This window comes from Bubalus bubalis, chromosome 6 (assembly GCF_019923935.1).
Source record: "Bubalus bubalis isolate 160015118507 breed Murrah chromosome 6, NDDB_SH_1, whole genome shotgun sequence".
Classification (NCBI taxonomy): domain Eukaryota; kingdom Metazoa; phylum Chordata; class Mammalia; order Artiodactyla; family Bovidae; genus Bubalus; species Bubalus bubalis.
In genome coordinates this window covers 70,879,601-70,907,250 of record NC_059162.1, presented here as the reverse complement: position 1 = coordinate 70,907,250, position 27,650 = coordinate 70,879,601, and the positions used below count along the sequence as shown (strand labels likewise).

The 27,650-nt window shown below is 39.6% G+C and overlaps 1 long non-coding RNA gene across 1 annotated transcript in view; it reads left to right on the top strand.

Annotated features, from left to right (window-relative positions):
- The first annotated feature begins 11,309 nt into the window (after positions 1-11,309).
- LOC123334258 overlaps positions 11,310-27,650 on the top strand; it is a 54,692-nt gene continuing 38,351 nt past the window's right edge. The window contains exons 1-2 of the long non-coding RNA XR_006552089.2: positions 11,310-11,896; positions 13,355-13,455. This is a non-coding gene — a long non-coding RNA (uncharacterized LOC123334258). The remainder of the gene's footprint in view (positions 11,897-13,354; positions 13,456-27,650) is intronic.

The following is a 27,650-nucleotide window of genomic DNA, read 5'->3' as shown; positions in this document are numbered from 1 at the left end:
TGTCCGACTCTTCGCGACTCCACTTTCACTTTTCCCTTTCATGCATTGGAGAAGGAAATGGCAACCCACTCCAGTGTTCTTGCCTGGAGAACCACAGGGACTGGGGAGCCTGGCAGGCTGAATCTATGGGGTCACACAGAGTTGGACACAACTGAAGCGACTTAGCAGAAGTAGCAGCAGCAGGGAAAACCACTAGATCATTCCAGTATAATCTAATTCAAATCCTTAATGATTATACAGTGGAAGTGAGAAATAGATTCAAGGGAATAGATCAGATAGAATGCCTGATGAACTACGGAGACAGATTTGAGACATTGTATAGGAGACAGGGAGCAAGACCAACCTCAAGAAAAAGAAATGCAAAAAAAAGCAAAATGGCTGTCTGAGGAGGTCTTACAAATAGGTATGAAAAAAAGAGAAGCGAAAGGCAAAGGAGAAAAGGAAATACATACACATTTGATTGCAGAGTTCCAAAGAATAGCAAGGAGAGATAAGAAAGCCTTTCTCAATGATCAGTGAAATGAAATAGAGGGAAAAAATAGAATGAGAAAGACTAGAGATCTCTTCAAGAAAATTAGAGATACCAAGGGACCATTTCATGCAAAGATGGACACAATAAAGGACAGAAATGTTATGAACCTAACAGAAGGAGAAAATATTAAAAGAGGTGGCAAGAGTACACAGAAGAAATGTATAAAAAAGATCTTCATGACCCAGATAATCACGATGGTGTGTTCACTCACCTAGAGCCAGACATCCTGGAATGTGAAGTCAAGTGGGCCTTAGAAAGCATCACTATGAACAAAGCTAGTGAAGGTGATGGAATTCCAGTTGAGCTATTTCAAATCCTGAAAGATGATGCTGTGGAAGTGTTGCACTCAATATGCCAGCAAATTTGGAAAACTCAGCAGTGGCCACAGGACTGGAAAAGGTCAGTTTTCATTCCAATCCCAAAGAAAGGCAATTCCAAAGAATGCTAAAACTAACTGCACAATTGCACTCATCTCACACGCTAGTAAAGTAATGCTCAGAATTCTCCAAGCCAGGCTACCATAACATGTGAATGGGGTGAACTTCCAGATGTTCAAGTTGGTTTTAAAAAAGGTAGAGGAACCAGAGATCAAATTGCTAACATCTGCTGGATCATCGAAAAAGCAAGAGAATTCCAGAAAAACATCTACTTCTGCTTTATTGACTATGTCAAAGCCTTTGATGGTGTGGATCACAATAAACTGTGGAAAATTCTGAAAGAGGTGGGAATACCCGACCACCTGACCTGACTCTTGAGAAATCTGTATGCAGGATAGGAAGCAACAGTTAGAATTGGACATGGAACAACAGACTGGTTCCAAATAGGAAAAGGAGTATGTCAAGGCTGTATATTATCACCGTGTTTATTTTACTTACATGCAGAGTACATCATGAGAAACACTGGGCTGGATGAAGCACAAGCTGGAATCAAGATTACTGGGAGAAATATCAATAACCTGAGATATGCAGATGACAGCACTCTTATGGCAGAAAATGAAGAAGAATTAAAGAGCCTCTTGATAAAAGTGAAAGAGGAGAGTGAAAAAGTTGGCTTAAAACTCAACATTCAGAAAACTAAGATCATGGCATCTGGTCCCATCACTTCATGGCAAATAGATGGAGAAACAGTAGAAAGTGTCAGACTTTATTTGGGCTCCAGAATCACTGCTGATGGTGACTGCAGCCATGAAATTAAAAGGCACTTTCTCCTTGGAAGAAAATTATGACCAACCTGGACAGCATATGAAAAAGCAGAGACATTATTTTGCCAACAAAGATCCATCTAGTCAAAGCTATGGTTTTTCCAGTGGTCATGTATGGATGCAAGAGTTGGACTATCAAGAAAGTTGAGCACCGAAGAATTGATGCCTCTGAACTGTGGTGTTGGAGAAGACTCTTGAGAGTCTCTTGGACTGCAAGGAGATCTAACCAGTCCATCCTGAAGGAAATCAGTCCTGAATATTCACTGGAAGGACTGATGCTGAAGCTGAGACTCTAATACTTTGGCCACCTGATGCGAAGAGCTGACTCATTTGAAAAGACCCTGATGGTGGGAAAGACTGAAGGCGAGAGTAGAAGGGTATGACAGAGGATTAGATGGTTGAATGGCATTACCCACTCAATCGACATGAGTTTGAGTGAACTCCGGAAGTTGGTGATGGACAGTGAGGCCTGGCAAGTTGCCGTTCATAGTGTCGCAAAGAGTTGGACACGACTGATTGAACTGAACTGAAAAATAAAATATATCATACTATGACTTTACATTTGTATACTTCCCCTTGTGGATCTGTCAATTTTTTGCTTAATCATTTGAAATTGAGAATAACTATATCTTTTTGATTATTCAGACCTACTATCATTTTGATTTGATCTGACTTTAACATTTTTGCCTTAAAGGCTTGTTGTAATCTAATATAATAACCAACTTTATCTTGATTAGTTTTTGCATGGTATATATCTAATTCTTTTTTTTTTTTTCTTTTTTTTTTTACTATTCCACTCCACTCAGCGTGTGTGCTCATATACTCAGTCGTGTCCGACTCTTGGCGACCCCATATACTGTACCCATGTACCCATCAGGCTCTTCTGTCCATGGGATTCTTCCAGCAAGAATACTGACATGGGTTGCCATTCCTCCTCCCATACATTTTCCTGACCCAGGGATCAAACTCATGTCTCTTATCTCTGGCATTAGTGCCATCTGGGTGGCCGCTTGGAATGCAGAATCAAATCTCTGACCAGGGACCACACCCATCCCCCTTTGAAGCCTTAACCACTGGACTGCCACAGAAATACTATTCTTTTTAATTTAATTCTTTCCTCTCAACTTCAGGGAATTCTTATGCTTTCAATGTGTCACTTGTTTAAAAATGTATATTATTTATATACATGTATATGTATATATATGTAAATAATTCATTGCGTTTTTGAAAAGATCTGGCAATCTTTAACTGAAAGTTTGTCCACCTGCCTGGAATGTAATAATATTTACTTTAAATGAAAATCTGATGGTTTACTTACTCCTTATCTCATTGCTTTTATATTATTTTCCCTTTTTTTTTTCTTTCAAGCTTATTGAAAATTGTTTCTTTTTGTTTTTTTTTTTTTCTATTTAGTCATCTCATGATAACCTAAGATACTACAGAATGTATCCTTGACTTATAAAAATTTGGAGTTGATTGGTAGTTCCTTTTTTTTTCTTATTCTTCATACACTCTGAAAGAAACATATATCTCTTACTCCACTTATTTCCTTTTCATCTTGTGCTCTTTTAGTGTTATGTACTTTATTTTTCTATATACGTTAAACCCTAAAAGACTATAGCTATTGCTGTACAGTCAACATCTTTTCAGTTTAACCCACACATTTATCATTTTATTTCTTCCTTCTTCCCTCCTTCCCTCCCTAAATTTTCCTTCTTTCCTTCTTTTTCTTTCCTTTCCTTTCCATCTGGAGTAGTTTTCCTTCTGACTGAAAAACATATTTTAGAGTTTCCTGTTGGATTTTCCAGTCTGGGGTGTGCTGGCCATAAATTCTAACTCTCACTTTTGTTATTCTAAAAATGTCTTTATTTTGCTTTCATTTTTGATGGATATCTTTGCTGATTGTTAACTTTTAAGCTTATATTTATTTTCTTTCACTGTGTAAAGCAAATTTTTTTTACTAGCTTCTTGTTTCCTTGCTGATGTGGAATAATCAATTGACTGCTCTTTTTTTCTCTCTTTTTCCTAGCAGCTCCATTTTAGATATTTTTATTTCTTTGGTATTCGGAACTTTCACTGATATGGATCAATATGGATTTCAGTCTATTTTCTCTGCTAGGAATTCTTTGGGCTTTCTAATTCTTTAATTAATTCCAGGAATTTTTTAGCCATTATATCTTTGATTATGGATTCTTTTATTTCTCTCTTCTCAGCTGGATCTCCAATCAAACCTATATTAGATCATGTTTGTTGTAAGATTTTATTTTTTGAGTTTTCCCTCTCTATCTGTGCCTGTGATTCACTGTGGATAATTTTTTTTTTTCTCCTCCTGTCTTTTTTGGTCAGCTTTGTGCAATAGAAGGAGAAGGAAATGGCAACCCACTCCAGTATTCTTGCCTGGAGAATCCCAGGGATGGGGGAGCCTGGTGGGTTGCCAGTCTATGGGGTCGCACAGAGTCGGATACGACTGAAGTGACTTAGCAGCAGCAGCAGCAGCAGCAGTGCAGTATAAACTGTCTGCATTGATTGAAATGTTCTCTATTTGCATTTTCCAATACAGTAGCTCTAAACATGCATGACTATGGAGCACTTGAAATGTTGCTAGTACAAGAGAAGAGTTTAATTTTTTCCTGAATATAATTTTATAAAATTTTTAGTTTGAAATACTTTTAGATTTACAGAAGAGTTGCAAAGTTGGTATAAGGACTTTCTCAGTAAGTTTCATCCAGCTTTCACTAAAGTTAACTATGAAACATTGATCAAAACTAAGATGTTAAGTAGTAGTAAAATAGTATTAACTAAGCTACAATCTTTACTTGATTTTCACCATTTTTTCCCATTAATGTCCTTTATCTATTCCAGAATTCATCCAGGATACTATGTTGCATTTAATCACTTTATCTCCAGTCTGTGAATTTCTTACATGTCTTTGTCCTCCATGACCTGGGCACTTTCAAAGAGAACTGGCAAGCTATTTTGTGGAATGTTTTATTTGTAGGGTGCTTTTTGTAATTGGATTGTGAATATGAATTTTGGGGAATAATATCACACAGGTGGTACACCCTCCTCATCTCATCATATAAAGAAAGTTGATACTGATTGCATAGCTAAGGACGTGCCTGTCAGGTTTATCCACTGCAAAGTTATATCTTTCCACATGCTTTGTGTTAGAATACAGACCAAATACAAGGGGACGAGTTAAGTCCTACCTCATGGACAGAGGTCCATCAAAGAATTTGTGGACATATGTTAAAGCCATCAGAGTAATTAATAAATTGGGGGAGGTGAGTGATACATTCAGAGTATGCAACAATCCTGTTATTCCTTAGAATTTCACCTACTAATGTTAATATTAATCAGCGGTTCTCTCCTGCAGCAGTTATTACTATGATATACTAATGGTGATTTAAAAATTTCCTTACTCCTTCTGCATTTATTAACTGTATTGCTTCTGTAAAAAAGAGTTGTCCCTCCACATATGTTTATTTATTCATTCATTTATTCACTCACTTATCTATAACAGTATGGACTCATGGGTATTTATTTTTTTTTGTTTTTGTACTGAATTACTATTTATTTTGTTTCCATTGTTCTAGTTTTGGTCAGAAGGAGCTTTTCCAAGTTAGTTTGCATGTCATTTGACATACCCGATCTGTGTGTGTGTGAAAGATAGAGGGAGGAAGAGTGAGAGAGCAAGAGAGAGATAGAAGGCTCTTTTTTTACTTTCTGGCATTATAAAATGTTCTAGACTAATGACAGATTGAAATTATAATGGGTTAATATAGTTCAGTGGGCTTCCCAGTTGGCTCAGGGTAAAAAATCTGCCTGCCAAGCAGGAGATGCAGATTTGATCTCTGGGTCAGAAAGCCCAGTATATACCATTCCAGTATTCTTGCCTGGGAAATCCCATGGATAAGGGAACCTGGCAGGCTACAGTCCATGAGGTTGAAAGGACTGGACATGACTTAATGACTATACAACAGCTGAAATACAGCTCAGACATACAAAAACAGAGTTAGATGGCCATTGAGTGTCTGATCTTAGGTGGATCTTGAAGACCAGATACTCACCACTGAAAACGTGAACTTTCTTTGAACTACATCAGATGCAAGGACACCACCAGCCCAGCCACATTCAGAACACCTGCCAGCTGCACCTTTATTGTCTCAAGGTCTCCCTTTGTAACTGTACACTCATTTCAGACCCCAATCAATCCTAAATTAGCAAGCACCCTTACTACTGGCCAGCTCTAACTATAGTTCCTGTAATTAACTGTATCCTTAGAGCTTGCCTTTATAAGCCTCTTTCATTTTGTAGTCCAGCAGAACATAATTCAAGTGCTTCTTAAATCTATGTGTCCCAGACTGCAGTCCTAACAAATCCCAATTACACATCTTTTTATTTCAATCAGATTTCTGTCTCTGAAATTTTGGTTGATAATCTCATTTTCTTTTTTTTGTTTGTTTTTCCTGTCCCAACCCTAGAATCAGACATTTCTTTCAGGATCTTTAGCTCCATTTAATAGAGAATTGTATTCAGGAAAAAATTTGTAATGAACACAATTTTAATTTGAAGTAGCTATTTCTTATTAATGTTTACCATATTAGACAGCATAGTACTAGATCATTCATTCTTTTTACAGTTTTTCTTAGTCAAAAACTATCATTCCCTTATCTTATCATTACCAGTAATTGCAACGCTCCATATATCAATATTATGCCATAATCTGACCATCATCTCTTTTTGCCCAGGTCACTCTCTCCAGTACCATGACTCCAACTATCCTTTATCACCTTGAATCTATTAATTCTAATACTTTTCACTGCATCTATGTTAAATTTCATGATTAGTTATCTTAACTACTCCCTTGAGTCATTTGTTCCTCTCTCCATCATACTCTGAACTCTGCCTTCTTAGCACTCCTTCCATGAAATTTAATGTAGAAAGGAAAAAGATAGCCATCACAATGACCAGTCTCATTTTGAACATGTGATTACAAACTGCAATGCTTCAGGGAAACATTACTCCATATTGCTAATCTACTTTATCATTCTTTGAATGACTATGTACAACTTCTTTTCTCTAATAATTCCTTTCCCATTTTTAATAATTCCTACATCAATTCTACCAGGATCATTCCTCAGAGAACTTTGAAAAGGTTATATAACTTCAGAGAGAAATTTCTTGGTAGTGGCTATACCAAGTCTCCAAATTTCTCAAGAATTTTCATTATCCAAGATTAGCATGGACATTGTGACGTTTTTTTCCTTAGAGAAATAGAAAAGATGAATCTCAGAAACAACTATTAAGAACTGAAAATTAATGTTTTTTTTTTTTTTTTCTGATCAACTCGTATGTAAGTCTTTTTGCTTCTCATATAACTCTAGGTAGAAGGAAGGACCACCACAAATAAAAGTTTTATATTCTCACCATTCAAACTGGTGGAATTTCACAGAAAGATTTAATTTGATTTAGAAAAAAATCAATTTGGCATTTCTTGAACTAAGATGTAGTGATGGAAAATTTATACCTGGCACATATATGGAATGATACTTCAGTTCAGTTCAGCTCAGTCACTCAGTCGTGTCTGACTCTTTGCAACCCCATGAATCGCAACACGCCAGGCTGCCCTGTCCATCACCAACTCCCAGAGTTCACTCAAACTCACATCCATCAAGTTGGTGATGCCATCCAGCCATCTCATCCTCTGTCATCCCCTTCTCCTCCTGCCCCCAATCCCTCCCAGCATCAGAGTCTTTTCCAATGAGTCAACTCTTCGCATGAGGTGGCCAAAGTACTGAAGTTTCAGCTTTAGCATCATTCCTTCCAAAGAACATTCAGGACTGATCTTCTTTAGAATGAACTGTTTGGATCTCCTTGCAGTCCAAGGGACTCTCAAGAGTCTTCTCCAACACCACAGTTCAAAAGCATCAATTCTTCGGCGCTCAGCTTTCTTCACAGTCCAACTCTCACATCCATACATGACCACTGGATAAACCATAACCTTGACTAGATGGACATTTGTTGGCAAAGTAATGTCTCTGCTTTTCAATATGCTATCTAGGTTGGTCATAACTTTCCTTCCAAGGAGTAAGCATCTTTTAATTTCATGGCTTCAGTCACCATCTGCAGTGATTTTGGAGCCCAAAAAAATAAAGTCTGACACTGTTTCCACTGTTTCCCTATATATTTGCCATGAAGTGATGGGACCAGATGCCATGATCTTAGTTTTCTGCATGTTGAGTTTTAAGCCAACTTTTTCACTCTCCTCTTTCACTTTCATCAAGAGGCTCTTTAGTTCTTCTTCACTTTCTGTCATAAGGGTGGTGTCATCTGCATATCTGATGTTATTGAGATTTCTCCCGGCAATCTTGATTCCAGCTTGTGCTTCTTCCAGCCCAGCGTTTTTCATGATGTACTCTGCATGTAAGTTAAATAAGCGTGGTGACAATATACAGCTTTGACATACTCCTTTTCCTATTTAGATCTGAAAATTTTCATTCACCACATAATGACATCACAGATAGAATAAAACTCTAGCATGGGGGCTAACTGATGTAAAACAACAGCCATTATCTGAGAGAGATCCACTGTGTAAAGGTGAATGGAGCTCCCAAAACTCACTAATGATTTGGTGAATAAAAGAAGACTTTAATGATTCTGAGTCTGCAAAAATACATCAAAATGCTTAAAAACCCTTGAGAAAATACAAGATGACAAGGGAAATTTTTTCTTCAAAATGGCAAAGAGTATGAATGCTTTCTTTTCAGAACTATTTTCACAATATTAATTTCTGTGTAATTCCCTGTTTTCTCAGTCACTCTGGTGTCTGGCCCTTCGTGACCCCATGGACTTGTAGCCCACCAGGCTCTTCTATCCATCAAATTTCCCAGGCAAGAATACTGGAGTAGGTTGCCATTTCCTTCTCCAGGGTATCTTCCCAACCCATGGATCAAACCCATGTCTCCTGCATCTCCTGCATAGGCAGGCAGATTCTTTACCACTGAGCCACTAGGGAAGCCTGTAGCCAAAATAGAGATGCACAACATACTTAGTCTTCACTCATTCTAGTGAAAACAAACAAACAAACAAAATACAGTGCTTGTTTTCCTAATTCTGAACTTAACACTAAGTTTTGGATAAGTGGTAGAGAAAGTTGTTCTATCTATTTTAAAAAGTGACAAATTTCCCCCGAATCAGGATGTGTTTTAGGAATGAAATGGCTACCATGGGAGAAGAATAAGTTAAACATTAAATGGGGCACATAATGGCATTGCTGCAGCAATGGTGACAACTGAGAGAGTGTCTAATTTTCCTGGACTTGGTGGCCATTCATAATCACAGAGCTAACAATAGTTCACCGACTCTAGCTGAACAGCTGAATATATTAGAATAGGCTCCTGGAGTTAGTAAAATCTACATCACTTATACTTCAGATCAAATATTTGACCCAATGGTGTTGCCCTGGAGAACTTCATACTATGGAAGTATGTACCTCTGGTACATTAAGACCAATAGGTGGGAGGACAATATAAGTAGCATGCTCTGCTTCTAGCTCAGTCACACTGCACCCCACCATGCTCCCAAATTCTCTCAGCTACTAAAACTGCTGGGGCCGGATGGGGGAAAGATGGGGGTGGGGGGAAAGGAGAAGAAAGATGAGAGAAAAAAGTTGATTGATTGCCTCCACAATGAGGCCAGTCACACACAGATAACTTCAGTGGAATCAGCCTAAGCCTTGTCACCTGAAGACTTCTAACAGCAGAAAGTCTTAACTAAATAGTTAAGCTTTTGAGAGGTCAGGTGAGAGCAGCTTTCTATCTGCCTCTCAAAAGTTCGCTACTCAAGGTGTTGCCCATTGATCAGCAGCGTGAGCATCACTGGGAGATTGCTAGAAACTCAGAATCTCTCAGAGGTCTCAGAGGTATTAATATTAAAATAGAATCTGAATCTTAACAAGATCCTTAGTTATTTCATATACACATTAAAGTTTGAGAATGCTTTAAAATATGCATTCCAGAACAAGAGAACCTGCATATCATCTTAACTATTAAAAGCTCTTGATCATCTATGTATTTGGTTGCCTAGTGCCTAAGTGACTTGGAGAAAGAGAATAGACTGTGTAGCAACATGGCCCAAAAGCAAACCAATGTCAACATTTTTCAGAGTAGCACTAGTTTATGTCATGGTGATATACAAACTCAGAAATCTCAATGGCTTTATGCCATAGTAATTGGGGATTTTTGGTTTTTGTCACACATGTTGCAACTCAGCATAGGAATAGGGATCTTCTGCTTTATAGGGTTGCCATTTGAAACAAGTGGTAACCAAAGTCACTGTGGCAGGAAAAGATGAAAGTGGCTCACTAGCTTGTTATTATCTTAGCCTAAAAATGACAAACATCAGTCCTGTTTATGAGCCACTGGGCAGAACTGGTTAAATAGTGAAATTCATGAATATTTAGTGACTGCTGCTGCAATCTCCCTATGTGCTCTCATAATTATCATTTAAAAATTTTGGTTCACATTTTCATGTTTCTTCTATAGCAGCTCAGATTCATTAAAGGCCATCTGTTTTGGTTATTCTGCTTATTTTTCCTCTCACTTACTACTGGATTCTTGTTAGAATATGTGTTTTTGTTTGTTTGTTTATTTGTTTTTATAGGCTTACTGGGGCTCCAGTCCAGCTTCTGGGATACTTTATGTGGTCTCCAGTGAATTATGAAAGTGCAAATGCCTCTGCCTTTGTGAAGTGACATGTCTAAGGCATCAATATATCAGTCTCCAGTTGTCACCCAGCAGAAAGCTCTCAGTTCCACCCAGACCCCCAGACTCAAAGGAAAATTGAATTCAGCCCATCTTTGCAATTTCTTTTAGTTCTTCATGTACCATAAGGACCCAAACACATTAAATTCCACTTCCCATCATCATCCAAGATAATTTGCAATCTCTGTAGACCAAGCTATTTCTAGAATCTTCTATATACCAATGCTCACTCCTTGGATTCTTGGATGCTATCTCCCCAGGCTCTTCTTTCATGAAGACATGAACTCCTGAGCTGGGCTTCCCTGATGTCTCAGATGGTAAAGAATCTGCCCACAATGTGGGGAACCTGAGATTGATCCCTGGGTTGGGAAGATCCCCTGGAGAAGGGAATGGCTATATTTTTGCCTGGAGAATCCCATGGACAGAGGAGTCCATGGGATCACAAAGAGTTGGACATGGCTGAAGCAACTTAGCATACATACACAAACTCCTGAGCCAGCTTTTTCTACCAGTAACTGGACAGACTGGCCCCATTAGCATTACCTGCCTGTTAAGCCTTGCTGCCACTGCTCAACACCGTAAAGATATACAGTAATATGAGGGAACTAGGGTGCACCTAAATTATAATTTACCCAGAATTTTTACTTTCTCATTTCATAGGAAACAAACTTAGCTTAAGATATTTTATACTCTTTGTATTAAGTCAATTAGGCAGTAAAATGCAGAGATTAGAGCCAAGGTTAGTGGCTCCAGCTTCCAAGGTATTTGTATTGAACAGGTTCAATTTACTCACATCAGCTTCAGTATCAAGGACAGGTAAATGGGAAACAGTCTATGCTGGAATCACAAAAGCAAGAGAAACACACATGTATCCATGGATATAGTTACCTCAAGGTCAGAGATGGGAAAGTGGGGTTTGAGAATCAGGTCTCGACAAGGGGCCTTCTGGCTGGTGTCCTTTGAGCCAATAGAACAAGACCAAGTTTGGTTCAGAAGTAGTTTTATTTTTCATCATAGAATGGAAAAGTGCACATTGGCACTCAAGAGTACAAGCTCTCCTGGAAAGGCGATGGGCAGGGTCTTGTCAGCAGGGAAGGCGTGGAGTCCTTGCATCTTAACTACAGCTGTGATACAACAGCTTCATAAGGATCTAGTCAGTGGGGAAGGAGTGGAGTTCTTGCAAGTCTGGTACAGCCTCATTGCTCACAGCTCTTATTCCAGATCGCAATGTGAGAGGTGCAGCATTTCTACAGACAGCTCACCACCACATTTTTGTATTGAAGAGTCAGTTGGGTGTATCCACTTTGCACTAAGAGCCCTGGTCTGAAGTACCAGGGGGCAAGGTCTCTGCACCCTACAAGCAAGTGAAACTAGATGAAACACAGAGGAAAAGAAAAGGTTAGATTTTATTTTTATTTCCCAGAGTATTGTTAATGGGCTTTGCTGGTTGACAAATCCTTCGTGTGTTGTTTGTCCTGCTCCTCATTCTTGAGAGGTGCTCCAGGTTCAGGTCTGTCTTTTGTAACTACCTCTGCTGATTTGAGGCATCATCATAACTCAGGGAGAGGAGCAGTACTTCTCCCCAGCTGCCTTTAGATGTCTTTGATTGTTCCCAGGCCTTAGCCCTGAGCATTTACCCTGACAACCATTTGTCTAACGTTTTGGACACAAAGGGTACCAGGCAGTTTAAGATGCATGACCCAAATATTAGAAGAGAATAATGGTCACATGTCAGCTTTTTCCTGAAAATGAAGGTATTCAGGTTTATTTATTTTTTTTGCTGTAGGCAAAAGTATGCCCTGATGCTGAGGCTCACTGCCTTGGCCTAAATCTCCCTGGTCTCACTTTTGTTGTTTTTCAGAAGAGAAGCTGCAAATTAGAGTGGAGTTCACAAGCATAGTCAAGGGGGTCTGTTGCCCCAGGTTAATTCTCCCAGGGTTGAGGCTCTGGAACCTCTTCACTCAAGTGAGATATGCCTATGGAGTGATCTCATGTAACTTCAGACATAGTGGATGGTTAGAACCACCAAGTGAGGTCTATTTCACTTAGCAGTGAGCTGATCTTAAGGGCTACTGTTTCTTCAGGTTTTCAGCTTTACCCAGCCTCCTGGCTGGGAGGGGTGGAGGGTCCGAATAGTGGGTGCAAGCAGCACCTGGTTACCATATTCTGTGAGAGGTTTAAAGATTTCTCCTACCTGGAGGGCACACTTGAGTTGTTCCATTTCAAGGGGAGATATGGGATTGGTTTACCCTTCTCTTGGTTGTGGGGAATGGGTCTACTTTATGGGAATTCAAATGGGCTTAACTTTAACTTACTCCTTGGGGCTAACCACCCATGGAGCAGGGCAATAGAAGCAACTTAATCCAGTTTTCTTGAGTGTCCTGGCATAGCTTGGTTAACACTCGTTTCAAGGTCTGATTGCATCTCTCTACTTTCTCTGATAACTGGGGTCTCTGGGCTGAGTGGAAGGTCCATTTTATGCCCAGGACACTTGTTACCCCCCTTTTCACTTGAGACACAGATGCTGGATCATCATTACTTTGCAGGGATCCTGGGAACCCAAACCTGAAGATTATTATTTTTAGTAATACCTTAGCCACTTCAGATGCTGTTTCTGTTCTAGCAGAGAACGCTTCTGTCCATCTAGAAAATGTGTGTACTAGGACCAAGGGCTACCTGAAATTTCCCAGTAGTCCCGACAGGCAGGGAAACCAATCTTCAAATTTTGGTCAGGATATAGCTCTCTGGTTTCAATGGGCCTTATCTGGGGGCCTTTGGGGAGGCTGGTTTTGGGGTTGTTCATTGTACAGATGGTGCAGGTCTCAGCTATCCCATTGATTAAACTTTTCTTGCCAGAAGTTACCATGACCGCAAGTAACCAATTATATAGGGATTCCCACCTGGACTGAGTTCCTTGATGAGCCTCCCAGATGGCTTGACAAACTGCAGTTGGGGAAGTAAGTATTGTCCATGATCATCAACTAACCACACGTGGCCTCCTAGGCCTCTACCAGAGCCCCTTTTTTTTTTCAGCTTTGTCTAATTCTTCCTTTGAACAGGCTAGGAAGTATTGGATAGATCTACCCTTGGAGGTATGAGGGATAGTTGCCAAGTTACTTGTTCTAGGGCTGCCCTTTCAGCATTTGCTTCCACCTCATTATTCCCCTTTATTATCTCTGTGTCCCTCTTTGGTGACCCTACAGTGAATCACTGCCACCTCTTTGGAAGCTGTATTGTTTCCAAGAGCTTCAATATGCTTGGAAGCCATGTTTCACCTGTTTATTCTCTGCAGTAAGCATACCACTTTCCTTCCAAATAACCCTTTGCTTGTAGAATGGTGTATGCACATCAAGAATCTGTGCAAATATTTAGTATCTTCCCTGTCCCAAGATCTAAGGCTCAGGTGAGGGCTATCAGTTCTGCCTTTGGGGTAAAAGTCAGCTTTGTGATTTTATGACTTAGATCTGGGAGGTCACTGTGTATCTAGTTGGCCTTTTTCCCCCTCTCTCATATAACTGTGCCTATCTTGTTATTCACTGGGCCCAGGTTAGGACAAGGCATGAGCAGGGAAGCTGGATGAAACTCTCAAGGAGCTGGAGGAACTGCAGTCAAGTCAGGAGAAGGGGATGAGAGAGGATGAGACAATTAGATGGCATCACCGACTCCATGGACTTGAGTTTGAGCAAGCTCCATGAGTTGGTAATGGACAGGGAAGCCTGGCATGCTACCGCCCATGGGGTCACAAGGAGTCAGACACAACTGAGTGACTGAACTGAACTGAGGAACTGCAGACATGTTTATTCTCTCTTGGCTGGTGCAGCACCGGTTCAGCAGATGTGAGTACATCGTGATGCGTGTGTGCAGTGCTATAAGTGATCTCACCTGTTACTAACCATGCAGAGTCATTGTTTACAGAACACGGGGCATGAGTGAGAGAGCATGGGGCAAGAGAGCCTCACCACCACCATCTTGGCTAATTACTATTTCCCTACACCATCTGTGAACAATTCCTCTTCTGCCTTTGGGGGAGGCTTGTTCCTAGGTTGGGGCAACTGAAATAGATCATGTCTATGGTTTCTGTATAATAATGCTTCAGAGGCCCCATTTCTGTGGGTGGCAGGATTTCATGTGTGACAGGTTTTTTGTTTTGTTTTGTTTTTATTTTTTTTTTTTTATTGAAGGATAATTGTTTTACAGAATTTTGTTGTTTTCTGTCAAACCTCAACATGAATCATCCATAGGTATACATATATCTCTTCCCTTTTGAACCTCTCTCCCATCTCCCTCCCCATCTTACCCCTCTAGGTCGATACAGAGCCCCTGTTTGAGTTTCCTGAGCCATACAGCAAATTCCCATTGGCTATGTATTTTACATATGGTAATGTAAGTTTCCATGTTATGCTTTCCATAAATCTCACCCTCTCCTCCCCTGTCTCTCCACATCCATAACTCTATTCTCCGTGTCTTGTTCCCCATTGTCGCCCTGTAAATAAATTCTTCAAAATCATTTTTCTAGATTTTGTATATATTTGTTAGAATACAATATTTATCTTTTTCTTTCTGACTCACTTTACTGTGTATAATAGGTTCTAGGTTCATCCACCTCATCAGAACTGACTCAAATGTAGTCCTTCTTATGGATGAGTAATATTCCATTGTGTATATTTACCACAAATTCTTTATCCATTTATCTGTCAGTGGGCATCTAGGTTGCTTCCGTGTTCTAGCTATTGTAAATAGTGCTTCAGTGAACAATGGGATACATGTGTCTTTTTCAATTTTGGTTTCCTCAGGGTATATGCCTAGGAGTGGGATTGCTGGGTCATATGGTGGCTTTATCCCTAGTTTTTTAAGGAATCTCCATACTGTCTTCCATAGTGGCTATATCAATTCACCTTTCCACCAAAAGTTCAAGAGTTCCCTTTTCTCCACACCCTCTCCAGCATTTATTGTTTGTAGACTTTTGAATGATGGCCATTCTCCCTGATGTGAAGTGATATCTCACTGGGGTTTTAATTTACTTTTCTCTAATAATGAGTGATGTTGAGCATCTTTTCATGTGTTTGTTAGCCATCTGTATGTCTTCTTTGGAGAAATGTCTGTTTAGGTCTTTTCCCCACTTTTTGATTGGGTCCTTTGTTTTCCTGGTATTGAGTTGTATGAGCTGCTTGTATATTTTGGAAATTAATTCTTTGTCAGTTGTTTCACTTGATATTATTTTCTCCCATTCTGAAGGTTGTCTTTTCACCTTGTTTATAGCTTCCTTTGCTGTGCAAAAGTTTTAAGTTTAATCAGGTCCCACTTGTTTACTTTTGTTCTTATTTCCGTTATTTTAGGAGGTGGGTCATAGAGGATCTTGCTTTGATTTATGTCATCGAGTGTTCTGCCTATGTTTTCCTCTAAGAGTTTTATAGTTCCTGGTCTTACATTCAGGTCTTTAATCCATTTTGAGTTTATCTTTGTGTATGGTGTTAGGAAGTGTTCTAGTTTCATTCTTTTACATGGAGTTGTCCAGTTTTCCCAGCACCATTTATTGAAGAGGCTGTCTTTGCCCCATTGTATATTCTTGGCTCCTTTGTCAAAAATAAGGTACCCATAGGTGCATGGGTTTGTTTCTTGGCTTTCTATCTTGTTCTGTTGGTCTATATTTCTGTTTTTGTGCCAGTACCATACTGTCTTGATGACTGTAGCTTTGTAGTATAATCTGAAGTCAGGAAGATTGATTCTTCCAGCTCCATTCTTCTCAAGACTGATTTGGCTATTCAGGGTCTTTTGTCTTTCCATATGAATTGTGAAATTTTTTGTTCTAGTTCTCTGAAAAAAATGCAATTGATAATTTGATAGGGATCACATTGAATCTAAAGATTGCATTTGGTAGTATAGTCATTTTCACAATATTGATTCTTCCTACCCAGGAATAAGGAATATCTCTCCATGTCTGTTTATGTCATCTTTGATTTCTTTCATCAGTGTCATAATATCTGTGTACAGTTCTCTTGTCTCCTTAGGTAAGTTTATTCCTAGATATTTAACTCTTTTTGTTGCAATAGTGATTGGGATTGATTCCTTAATTTCTCTTTCTGATTTTCCATTGTTAGTATATAGAAATGCAAGTGATTTCTGTGTATTGATTTTGTATCCTGCAACTTTGCTAAATTCACTAATCAGCTCTAGTAATTTTCTGATACTATCTTTAGGGTTTTCTATGTACAGTATCATGTCATGTGCAAACAGTGAGAGCTTTTCTTCTTTACCAATCTGGATTCCTTTTATTTCTTTTTCTTCTCTGATTACTGTAGCTAGGACTTGCAGAACTATGTTGAATAATAGTTGTGAAAATGGACACTCTTGTCTTGTTCCTGATCTTAGGGGGACTGCTTTCAGTTTCCCATCATTAAGAATAATGTTTGCTGTAGGCTTATCATATATGTCCTTTACAATGTTGAGGTAGGTTCCTTTATGCTCATTTTTTGAAGAGTTTTAATCATAAATGGGTGCTGAATTTTGTCAAAGGCTTTTTATGCATCCCTTGAGATGATCCTATGGTTTTTATCTTTAAGTTTGTTAATATAGTATATCACATTGATTGATTTGCATATATTGAAGAATCCTTGCATTCCTGGAATAAACCCAACTTGATCATGGTGTATGAGCTTTTTGATGTGTTGCTGAATTCTGTTTGCTAAAATTTTGTTGAGGATTTTTGCATCTATGTTCATCAGTGATATTGGCCTGTAGTTTGTGTGTGTGTGTGTGTGTGTGTGTGTTGTCTTTGATTTTGGTATCAGCATGATGGTGGCCTTGTAGAATGAGTTTGGAAGTGTTCCTTCCTCTGCAATTTTTTGAAAGAGTTTTAGAAGGATAGGCATTGTCTCTTCTCTAAATGTTTGATAGAATTCTCCTGTGAAGCCATCTGCTCCTGGGCTTTTGTTTTTGGGGAGATATTTTTTTTTTATCACAACTTCAATGTCAGTGCTTGTAATTGGGTTATTCATAATTTAGATTTCTTCCTGGTTCAGTCTTGGAAGATTGAACTTTTCTAAGAATTTGTTCATTTCTTCCAGGTTATACATTTTATTGCAATATAGTTGTTCATAATCATCTCTTATAATCGTTTCTATTTCTGCGTTGTCTGTTGTAACCTCTCCTTTTTCATTTCTAATTTTGTTGATTTGATTCTTCTCTTTTTTTATTGATGAGTCTGGCTAAAGGTTTGTCAATTTTGTTTATCTTCTCAAAGAGCCAGTTTTTAGTTTTATTATCTTTACTATTGAATCTTTTTCTTTTATTTCTGCTCAGTTCTTATAATATCTTTCCTTCTACTAATTTTGGGTTTTTTCTTTTCATTATTCTTTTTCCAATTGTTGTAGGTGTAAAGTTAGGTTGTCTATTCAATGTTTTTCTTGTTTATTGAGGTAGGATTGTATTGCTATGCACTTCACTCTTAGGACTGCTTTTGCTGTATCCCATAGGTTTTGAGTAGTTGTATTTTCATTGTCATTTGTTTCTAGAAATTTTTTTTATTTCCCTTTTGATTTCTTCAGTAACCTGTTGGTTATTTAGAAACATGTTGTTTATTCTCCATGTGTTTGTGTTTGTGTTTCTTACAGTTTTTTTTTTTTCTTGTAATTGATATCTAGTCTCATAGCTTGTGGTCAGAGAAGATGCTGGATATAATTTCAGTTTTCTTAAATTTACTGAGGTTTGATTTGTGACCCAAGATGTGGTCTATCTTGGAGAATGTTCCATGTGTACTTGAGAAGAAGGTATATTCTTCTGCATTTGGATGGAATGTCCTGAAGATATCAATGAGATCCATCTCACCTAATGTATCATTTAAGACTTGTGTTTCCTTATTAATTTTCTGTTTTGATGATCTGTCCATTGGTGTGAGTGGGGTATTAAAGTCTCCTACTATTATTGTGTTACTGTCAATTTCTCCTTTTATGTCTGTTAGTGTTTGTCATATGTATTGAGGTGCTCTTATGTTGGGTACATAGATATTTACAATTGTTGTCTTTCTCTTGGATTGTTTTCCTCTTCCTCCCTAGGCCATTATATAGTGTCATTCCTTATCTCTAGTAATCTTTATTTTAAGGTCTATTTTGTCTGTTATGAGGATTGCTACTCCAACATTCTTCTGCTTCCCATTTACATGGAATATATTTTTCCATCCTCTCACTTTCAGTCTATATGTATCTTGAGGTCTGAAGTGGAATTCTTGTAGACAGCATATATATGGGTCTAGTTTTTGTATCCATTTGGCCAGTCTGTGTCTTTTGGTTGAAGCACTTAATCCATTTACATGTAAAGTAATTATTGATATATATGTTCCTATTGCCATTTTCTTAATTGTTTGGGGTTGATTTTGTATATCTTTTTTCTTCTCTTGTATTTCTTGACTATATAAATTAGTTTAACATTTGTTGCAAAGCCGGTTTGGTGGTACTGTAGTCTCTTAGCTTTTGCTTGTCTGAAAAGCTTTTTTATTTCTCAATCAATTTTGAATGAGATCCTTGCTGGATACAAGGTACAAGGTATAAGATTACCTTGCTGGGTAATCTTGGTTGTAGATTTTTCCCTTTCATTGCTTTAAATATATCCTGCCAATCCCTTCTGGCCTGCAGAGTTTCTACTGAAAGATCATCTGTGAAGTGTATGGGATTTCACTTGTATGTTACTTGTTGCTTTTCCTTTGATGCTTTTAATATTCTTTCTTTGTGTTTAGTCTTTGTTACTTTGATTAGTATGTGTGTTGGTGTGTTCTTCCTTGGGCTTATTTTGTATGGGACTCTTTGTGCCTCTTGGACTTGACTGACTATTTCTCTTTCCATGTTGGGGGAATTTTCAACTATAATGTCTTCAAAAATTTTCTCATACCCTTTCTTTTTCTCTTGTTCTTTTGGGACCCCTATTATTTGAATGTTGGTGTATTTAATATTGTCCCAGAGGTCTCTGAGACTATCCTCAGTTCTTTTCATTCTTTTAACTTTATTCTGCTCTTCAGAAGTTATTTCCACCATTTTATCTTCCAGCTCACTGATTCATTCTTCTGCTTCAGATATTCTGCTATTGATTCCTTCTATAGTATTTTGAATTTCAGTAGTTGTGCTGTTTGTCTTTGCATGTTTATTCTTTAATTCTTCTAGGTCTTTGTTAATTGATTCTTGCATTTTCTCCATTTTGCTTTCAAGGTTTTTGATCATCTTTACTATCATTATTCTGAATTCTTTTTCAGGTAGTTTGCCTATTTCCTTTTCATTTATTTGGACTTCTGTGTTTCTAGTTTGTTCTTTCATTTGTGTAGTATTTCTCTGCCTTTTCATTATTTTGTTTAAAACTTATTGTGTTTGATGTCTCATTCTCCCAGGCTTCAAGTTTGAATACTTTCTTCCTTTTGGTTTCTGCCTTCTAAGGTTGGTCCAGTGGTTTGTGTAAGCTTTGTATAGGGTGAGATTTGTGCTGAGTTTTTGTTTGTTTTTCCTCTGATGGGCAAGGCTGAGTGAGGTGGAAATCGTGTCTGCTGATGATTGGGTTTGTACTTTTGTTTTGTTGTTGTTGTTTTGATGAGGCATCCTGCATAGGGTGCTATTGGTGGTTAGGTGATCCCAGGTCTTGCATTATAGTGGTTTCCTTTGTGTGAGTTCTCACTATTTGATAACCCCTAGGGTTAGTTCTCTGGTAGTCTAGGGTCTTGGAGTCAGTGCTCCCACTCTAAAGGCTCAAGGCTTGATCTCTGGTCAAGAACAAAGATTCCACAAGTGGTTTGTTATGGCATTAAGTGAGATTAAAACAAATATCCAAAAATGAGAAATCAAAGCTGAACCCCAGACAAATGGCAGTTACAAAATCACGCAAATAATAAATAAGATAATGGAATATACACATATACCTAAACACCCATGAGCAAAGTCAAAACAGTCCAATGAAAATAATGTGCAATAGATTGACCCAGCAAACAAAGGAAATTAGAAATTATATTTACCAGATAAGAATGAAACTAAAGCACAAACTGGAAAACAAAACTAAAGCAAGGTGCCAAATGGGGAATAAAGCAATGAAAACAAAACTAACAAATATGTTGAGAGGAAAGGAAAGAAAGAATACATATGCAAAGTTAAATAGAGGTAGATGAAGAAGATTTATAGACATTAAAGATTAATTGCAAGGAGAAAAGAACAATTGGAAAGGCAAACAAAGGAATAAGTGTAGAAAAAATATAATAGGTTTAAAAAAATTAAAAGTTAAAATTATAAAAAAGAAAAGATTTAAAAAAAGGGGGGGGGAGCAGCAGGAAAGAAGAAAGAAAAAAAGGAAGAAAAACTGGAAAACTCCACAGAATTGCAAAAGTCCAATGTAGATACAGAGGTTTTATAACAACAATAAAATGTGTGACTGAATATACACGTATACATATACCCCCATAAGCAAAATCAAAACAGTCCAACAAAAGTAAAGTACAATAGATTGACCTGGTGAACAAAGGGAACCAAAAATTATGTCTACCAGAACAAAACTAACTACAGCACAAACTGGAAAAGAAAACTAAAGCAAGGTGCCAATTGCGGTATAAAGCAATGAAAATAGAACTAACAAATATGTTGAGACTAAGGTAAAGAAAGAAAAGAAAGAAAGAATAGATATGCAAAATTAAATAGAGGTAGATAAAGAGGATTTATATATATTAAAGATTAACTGCAAGGGGGAAAGAACAGTAGGGAAAGCAAATAAAGGAATAAATGTAGAAAAAGTAATAATAAGTTTAAAAAAATTAAAATTAAAAAAAGAGGAAAAAAAAAAACCAAACAACTCCCCAGAACTGCAAAAGCCCAATATAAAGGCAAAGGTTTATAATAACAATAAAAAAAGTGACTGAGAAAAGAAAGGAAAAAAGAAAAAGCCCAAAAGCTTAGTTAGATTTCATAGTGCCAATAAAATCGACAACTACAACTGATGGTGGGGAGGGAAACAAAAGAGAAAAAAAAAATCTACAGAACAAATCAAAACATAAGAATGATAATTTTTTTTTTTATCTTGGGTCACTGCTGTCAGAGTCCTTTCCCTCACTGGGAGTCACAGTCTACTTCACCTTCCTAGTGAAAGTGAAAGTCTTTCAGTTGTTTCTGACTCTTTGTGACCCCATGGACTGTTTATAGAGTCCATGGAATTCTCCAGGCCAGAATACTGGAATGGGTAGCATTTCCCTTCTCCAGGTGATCTTCCCAATCCAGGGATCGAACCCAGGTCTCCTGCATTGCAGGCGGATTCTTTACCAGCTGAGCCACAAGGGAAGCCCAGGATGGCCTCTAACACTGTGCTGATCTCTGGGTCTGCTGTGAGGGCAGCTCAGACTCTAATCTGATCCTACTCTTGTGTTCTTGCCTCCAATGTCCACTGCTATCAGAACTAGTGCGTTTTCTTTTGTGGGAGCTCTCAATGACCTTTTATATATTTTACAGACATAGAGTCTGCCTGTTGATCATGTAGATTTAATCTGCAGCTTGTACAGCAGGTGGGAGGGTTTTGGGGTCTTCTTCATTAGTCACACTGCCCCTGGGTTTCAACTGTGGTTTTATATCCACCTCTGGATATGGGTCGTCCACTGGGGTTTGCTCCTGAGGCTGCCCTGGAGGACTTGGGTTTGCCCCTGTGAGGGCCAGGTGTGGAGGTGGTACAGCTGCTTGAGTCACAGGGGTTCTGGCAGCACCAAGTACTCAGAGGAGTTGGCAGCTAGGACAGCAGGAAATATAGTGCTCTAGAAGGGTATGGCAACCAGTATTGGCCAATATACTCCAGTATTCTTGCCTGGAGAACCCCCTCCCAGACAGAAAAGACTGGCAGGCCACAGTCTACAGGGTCACAAAGAGTCGGACACTACAACAGCGACCCTGCATGCATAGGTGCAAGACGTTTTTTGCCTGTGGCAACTCTGCCCCAGGGTCAGTTGAGAGTGAAGGTAGCTGCTTGCTTTGCAGGGACCCTGGTGGCACCAAGTGTGCAGGGACACGGACTGCCTCCGCCACAGGAGTTATGGCCCTATCAGAGACTTTTTTTGAGCCTCTTGTAGCTGGTGATCAGAAGGCCTTTCTGGCCAGTCTTTCTCCAAAGCTCCGCCCATTCAGGCACTTAGAGAGCTTACTTGCCTGGGGTCCTTCTCTGTTGTTCGGCGCATCAGGAACATAAAGGGGCCCTCTGCCTGGGGTCCTACTCTGTAGATTGGCAAGTCAGGCACTTAGAGGGGTACCCTGGGTGGGATCCTACTCTATAGTTCAGTGCGTCAGGAGTTTGATGGGCCAGCCTCTATTGTTCAGCTGCCAATGCTGGCTTGTGCAGGGAGAGAGCCTATAGTGATGGCTACACCCCCTACCCACGACTCAGCAGTATGGCCTTGCTTCCACGGCTGCCCGACTTTCCTCCACAGACATTTCCCACCACAATCTCTTCCCTCACATCCTCTCCATCCGTTTCTCTGCAGTCAACAGCAGCCCTCACCCTGAAATTGCTCCACAATCCCTAAATTCCAGCTCCTAGCCACTGCGCCATCTAGGATATGTATGGCTATGGCAAGGACTGTCTGATTCTCATTCCATTTAGGCTGCAACAGATCAGCTGTTGCAGTTTCCCTTGCAGCCTTAACTGTTTTTCCTCTGACTTAGATGCGCTGATGTGGGGATTGGACCCCTGCTCCCGTTTCCCATCCCGCTGAGGGCAGGTCCAGTCCTATTAATACTCCCATTCCCCACCCCTCCCGCCCCAGTTCCTTCATCCTACTGAGTTTTGCGTGGATCTATATATTCTTTTCTGCTGGTCAGCTACTCCTGTCTACTCTCAGCTGGTGTTCTGCATGCACTCCTGGGTCCGAAGGTGTATTTCTGATGTATTTGTGAAGAGAGATGTATTCCATGTACATCTACTCCTCCGCCATCTTGTTCCTCTCATGTATGACAGGTTTTTATGGTAACCACTGGGTTGTCTAAAAGCACAACCTGAATTTTAATTGACTTTGTGGGGGATAGCAATTATGTTCCCTGAGAACTTACTAAAGCCTGGACCATATCCTGACTGACTTTTCAGACTGGGTTCTTATAACTGCAAGGAGACTATCTCTTAGTGGTTTGATCTAATTATTTAGAGAAATAAGCATCCACCTGAGAAGAGGTCTCAGCACTTGAGCTAATACCCTATGGGGAATTCCTCTTCTTTCAGGAATGTAAAGGTCAAAGAGTTTGGCTAAATCTGGGAGGGCCAGGGCAAGGGATTCAACTAATTGCTTTTTCAATTCTTAAAAGGCCCCTTTGCATTCTCTATGTATGTGTGCTCAGTCTGACTCTTGCCAGCCCATGGACTGTAGCCCACAAGGCTCCTCTGTCCATGGAATTTTACAGACAAGAATACTGGAGTGGGTTGCCATTTCCTGCTCCAGGAGATCTTCCTGACCCAGGAATCAAATCTGCTGTCTCTTTTGGCAGGTGGATTCTTTACCACTGTGCCACCTCAAAGGCTCATTGTCCTTTCCTTTGGACTTTTCATATAGAGGTCTACCTAATGGATCAGAATGAGGGATCTAGATCCAGCAAAACCAGCCATCTCCAGGAAACCCCCAAGCTGTCTTCTAGTTTTAGGAGGGGAAAGTTTGCAAATGGCTCTTTTCTTTTCCTGGGATAGTCTTCTCTGACCCTCTTTGAGAATGTAGCCTGGATAAGTCACCCTATTTTGTGATATTTGAGCCTTTTCTAGAGATCATATATCCTTTTATAAATTAGGTATTTCACGGTGGTTACAGTATTTTAGTCAGAGGTCTCCTTAGTTACGGTTGGTGATCAGACTGTTGTCTCTTCTTCAGATGTGGATTTTTTAGATCTTTTGCTAGTTTCCCCAAAGACAGTGGTGGAATTTTTGAACACTTGGGCCAGGACTGTACAGCAGTATTGTTGCTTTTGTTGCATATTTGGGTTCTGCCACTTAAGAGCAAGACTTTCCTGTGACTCTGGGCTAATATAGTAAAGAGGCTTTATTTATTTAAAAAAATTTGGCCACACTGTGTAGCATGTAGGATCTTAGTTCCCCAACCAGGGATCAAACCTGTGCCCCACTGCAGGGGAAGCACAGAGTCTTATACACAGGACCTCCAGAGAAGTCCCTGGAAGACATCTTTTAAATTTAATACAGAATACTAGATTGTGTGGCCAGCAGGATGTAGGGATTAGGGACACTTATATCCTAGGTGGCTTCATGGACTGCTATGAGACGCTGTACCACCCAGTATTCCTCCTTGGTTTTCTTTCTAGAGAGAATGGGAGTATTGCAGACTGATTGGTGTGATCTAACAAGGTCCTTTTCAATGGTTTTTGTTCAGTCCCTAAGTTGTATCCAACTCTTTGAGACCCCATGAGATCCCATGGACTGCAGCATGCCAGGCTCCTTTGAAAGTGAAAGTGAAAGTCAGTCATGTCTGACTCTTTGCGACCCTGTGGACTATACAGTCCATGGAATTCTCCAGGCCAGAATACTGGAGTGGGTAGCTTTTCCCTTCTCCAGCAGATCTTCCCAACACAGGAATCAAACTGGGGTCTCCTGCATTTCAGGTGGATTCTTTACCAACTGAGCTATCAGTGAAGCCAAGGCTCCTCTGTCCTTCTTTATCTCCTGGAGTTTGATCAAACTTATGTCCGTTGAGTCAGTGATGCTGTCTAGCCATCTCATCCTCTCCTACCTTTTCCTCCTGCCTTCAATATTTCCCATCATAAGGGTCTTCTCTAATGAGTCAGCTCTTTGCACCAGGTGACCAAAGTATTGGAGCTTCAGCTTCAGCATCAGTTCTTCCAATTAATATTCAGGGTTGATTTCCTTTAGGATTGACTGGTTTGATCTTCTTGCTGTCCAAGGGACTCTCAGGAGTCTTTTCCAGGACCGTAGTTCAAAAGCATCAATTCTTTAGTGCTTAGCCTTCTTTATGGTCCAACTCTCACAATTAGGCCCTGTATAATGGGGCAGTGCCCAGCAAGGCTGCCCAATAAAGCCTCTGGATAGAGAGGGTACTGTATTCTATTGAACCATAAATGTCTGGGTTTTATTTAGATGAATTATCAAGGGACTGGCTCCTACAGCTCTTCCTCCCCATCACATCCTTAGGCTTAGACCTCAGGATTTACTCTAGGAAGATTGATTTACTCTATCTGAAGAGGCTTGTCCTCCAGCATGAACATCATGACCTTGTGCCCTTTGTCTAAGAGTACATTGCTCTATAGTTTTTCTCCCTTTAAGGGGACAATAGGCACCAATTTATATATCTCTTTCTAGCATATTATAGGTCTTTGGGGGACATACAGGAAGGGATGGGTGAATGCATATTAATCCAATGTGCATTCTAATGGCCTTGTGAATGTCTGTTCTTGAACTTTCCCTTATAATCCATAATTTTATAATTCTTGTGATCGGGTGTTCAGAGATTAGTAAGTGGCACCAATGGCATCAGTGTCAACTAAGAATTTAACATGCTTTTCCCCTATGTCCAATGTCAGCTGGGTTTCCTTGTGGGTCAATTGGAATGCCAGTTTAGGACACCTCTGGCCCTATCATTCTTCATCTGTTTAGACCATATTCCTTCAAGGGTTAAGGCCAGGCTCAGTCATCCTAGTTGCCCTTCAGGGGTGACAATAGCATTCTCTTTTCTAGTGTCCCTCGTTTTTACATATGGCACAGTGATTGGGTTCTTATTTCCCTAGCTTGCTATCCCTTAGTGGGGAATGAGGGTCCCACCAGAATAGAGAGTCAGGTGGACACATAGTCCATATTTTCATGCTAATCAGTTGATGTTGGGAGGCAATAGCCAATAGGTTGGCATGCACCAGATCCTGTCATCCTCTGATTTTTCCTCCTCTATATTTGGGTTATTAAAAATCCAGTAGGCAACCTCCACCAGATTCGAGAGGCAGTGGTATCTGGATCTATTTATAGTTTCCAAAGTTTACACCTAACGTCAGGGATATTGGGAAATGAAATTCTCACCACAATTGAACTCCCTTCCAATTACTTGGGGTTATTGATAAGATAGACTTCGAGACATTCAAGGCACTGAAGCACTCAAGAAATGCTGGAGAGTTTTCCACTCAGTTCTGTTCAGTCGCTCAGTCATGTCTGACTCTTTGCGACCACATGAATCACAGCACGTCAGGCCTCCCTGACCATCACCAACTCCCAGAGTTCACCCAAACTCATGTCCATCGAATCAATGATGCCATCCAGACATTTCAACTTCTGTCATCCCCTTCATCTCCTGCCCCCAATCCCTCCCAGCATCAGGGTCTTTTCCAATGAGTCAACTCTTCGCATGAGGTGGCCAAAGTACTGGATTTTCAGCTTCAGTATCAGTCCTTCCAATGAACACCCAGGACTGATTTCCTTTAGGATGGACTGGTTGGATCTCCATGAAGTCCAAGGGACTCTAAAGAGTCTTCTCCAACACCACAGTTCAAAAGCATCAATTCTTCGGCGCTCAGCTTTCTTCACAGTCCAACTCTCACATCCATATATGACCACTGGAAAAACGATAGCCTTTAATCCATTTTGAGTTTATTTTTGTGTATGGTGTTAGAAAGTGTTCTAGTTTCATTCTTTTACAAGTGGTTGACCAGAGTTCCCAGCACCACTTGTTAAAGAGATTGTCTTTAATCCATTGTATATTCTTGCCTCCTTTGTCGAAGATAAGGTGTCCATATGTGCGTGGATTTATCTCTGGGCTTTCTATTTTGTTCCACTGATCTATATTTCTGTCTTTGTGCCAGTACCATACTGTCTTGATAACTGTGGCTTTGTAGTATAGCCTGAAGTCAGGTAGGTTGATTCCTCCAGTTCCATTCTTCTTTCTCAAGATTGCTTTGGCTATTCGAGGTTTTTTGTTTTTCCATACAAATTGTGAAATTATTTGTTCTAGCTCTGTGAAGAATGCTGTTGGTAGCTTGATAGGGATTGCATTGAATCTATAGATTGCTTTGGGTAGTATACTCATTTTCACAGTCTTATGGACTCTGTGGGAGAGGGAGAGGGTGGGAAGATTTGGGAGAATGACATTGAAACATGTAAAATATCATGTATGAAATGAGTTGCCAGTCCAGGTTCGATGCACGATACTGGATGCTTGGGGCTGGTGCAC